This window comes from Theobroma cacao, chromosome 3 (assembly GCF_053813885.1).
Source record: "Theobroma cacao isolate CCN51 chromosome 3, ASM5381388v1, whole genome shotgun sequence".
In the NCBI taxonomy this organism is placed as follows: domain Eukaryota; kingdom Viridiplantae; phylum Streptophyta; class Magnoliopsida; order Malvales; family Malvaceae; genus Theobroma; species Theobroma cacao.
In genome coordinates, this window is record NC_142641.1 from 5,001 (window position 1) to 7,500 (window position 2,500).

Here is a 2,500-nt window from a genome sequence, read left to right on the forward strand (position 1 = left end):
CTAAACCCTAAACCCTAAACCCTAAACCCTAAACCCTAAACCCTAAACCCTAAACCCTAAACCCTAAACCCTAAACCCTAAACCCTAAACCCTAAACCCTAAACCCTAAACCCTAAACCCTAAACCCTAAACCCTAAACCCTAAACCCTAAACCCTAAACCCTAAACCCTAAACCCTAAACCCTAAACCCTAAACCCTAAACCCTAAACCCTAAACCCTAAACCCTAAACCCTAAACCCTAAACCCTAAACCCTAAACCCTAAACCCTAAACCCTAAACCCTAAACCCTAAACCCTAAACCCTAAACCCTAAACCCTAAACCCTAAACCCTAAACCCTAAACCCTAAACCCTAAACCCTAAACCCTAAACCCTAAACCCTAAACCCTAAACCCTAAACCCTAAACCCTAAACCCTAAACCCTAAACCCTAAACCCTAAACCCTAAACCCTAAACCCTAAACCCTAAACCCTAAACCCTAAACCCTAAACCCTAAACCCTAAACCCTAAACCCTAAACCCTAAACCCTAAACCCTAAACCCTAAACCCTAAACCCTAAACCCTAAACCCTAAACCCTAAACCCTAAACCCTAAACCCTAAACCCTAAACCCTAAACCCTAAACCCTAAACCCTAAACCCTAAACCCTAAACCCTAAACCCTAAACCCTAAACCCTAAACCCTAAACCCTAAACCCTAAACCCTAAACCCTAAACCCTAAACCCTAAACCCTAAACCCTAAACCCTAAACCCTAAACCCTAAACCCTAAACCCTAAACCCTAAACCCTAAACCCTAAACCCTAAACCCTAAACCCTAAACCCTAAACCCTAAACCCTAAACCCTAAACCCTAAACCCTAAACCCTAAACCCTAAACCCTAAACCCTAAACCCTAAACCCTAAACCCTAAACCCTAAACCCTAAACCCTAAACCCTAAACCCTAAACCCTAAACCCTAAACCCTAAACCCTAAACCCTAAACCCTAAACCCTAAACCCTAAACCCTAAACCCTAAACCCTAAACCCTAAACCCTAAACCCTAAACCCTAAACCCTAAACCCTAAACCCTAAACCCTAAACCCTAAACCCTAAACCCTAAACCCTAAACCCTAAACCCTAAACCCTAAACCCTAAACCCTAAACCCTAAACCCTAAACCCTAAACCCTAAACCCTAAACCCTAAACCCTAAACCCTAAACCCTAAACCCTAAACCCTAAACCCTAAACCCTAAACCCTAAACCCTAAACCCTAAACCCTAAACCCTAAACCCTAAACCCTAAACCCTAAACCCTAAACCCTAAACCCTAAACCCTAAACCCTAAACCCTAAACCCTAAACCCTAAACCCTAAACCCTAAACCCTAAACCCTAAACCCTAAACCCTAAACCCTAAACCCTAAACCCTAAACCCTAAACCCTAAACCCTAAACCCTAAACCCTAAACCCTAAACCCTAAACCCTAAACCCTAAACCCTAAACCCTAAACCCTAAACCCTAAACCCTAAACCCTAAACCCTAAACCCTAAACCCTAAACCCTAAACCCTAAACCCTAAACCCTAAACCCTAAACCCTAAACCCTAAACCCTAAACCCTAAACCCTAAACCCTAAACCCTAAACCCTAAACCCTAAACCCTAAACCCTAAACCCTAAACCCTAAACCCTAAACCCTAAACCCTAAACCCTAAACCCTAAACCCTAAACCCTAAACCCTAAACCCTAAACCCTAAACCCTAAACCCTAAACCCTAAACCCTAAACCCTAAACCCTAAACCCTAAACCCTAAACCCTAAACCCTAAACCCTAAACCCTAAACCCTAAACCCTAAACCCTAAACCCTAAACCCTAAACCCTAAACCCTAAACCCTAAACCCTAAACCCTAAACCCTAAACCCTAAACCCTAAACCCTAAACCCTAAACCCTAAACCCTAAACCCTAAACCCTAAACCCTAAACCCTAAACCCTAAACCCTAAACCCTAAACCCTAAACCCTAAACCCTAAACCCTAAACCCTAAACCCTAAACCCTAAACCCTAAACCCTAAACCCTAAACCCTAAACCCTAAACCCTAAACCCTAAACCCTAAACCCTAAACCCTAAACCCTAAACCCTAAACCCTAAACCCTAAACCCTAAACCCTAAACCCTAAACCCTAAACCCTAAACCCTAAACCCTAAACCCTAAACCCTAAACCCTAAACCCTAAACCCTAAACCCTAAACCCTAAACCCTAAACCCTAAACCCTAAACCCTAAACCCTAAACCCTAAACCCTAAACCCTAAACCCTAAACCCTAAACCCTAAACCCTAAACCCTAAACCCTAAACCCTAAACCCTAAACCCTAAACCCTAAACCCTAAACCCTAAACCCTAAACCCTAAACCCTAAACCCTAAACCCTAAACCCTAAACCCTAAACCCTAAACCCTAAACCCTAAACCCTAAACCCTAAACCCTAAACCCTAAACCCTAAACCCTAAACCCTAAACCCTAAACCCTAAACCC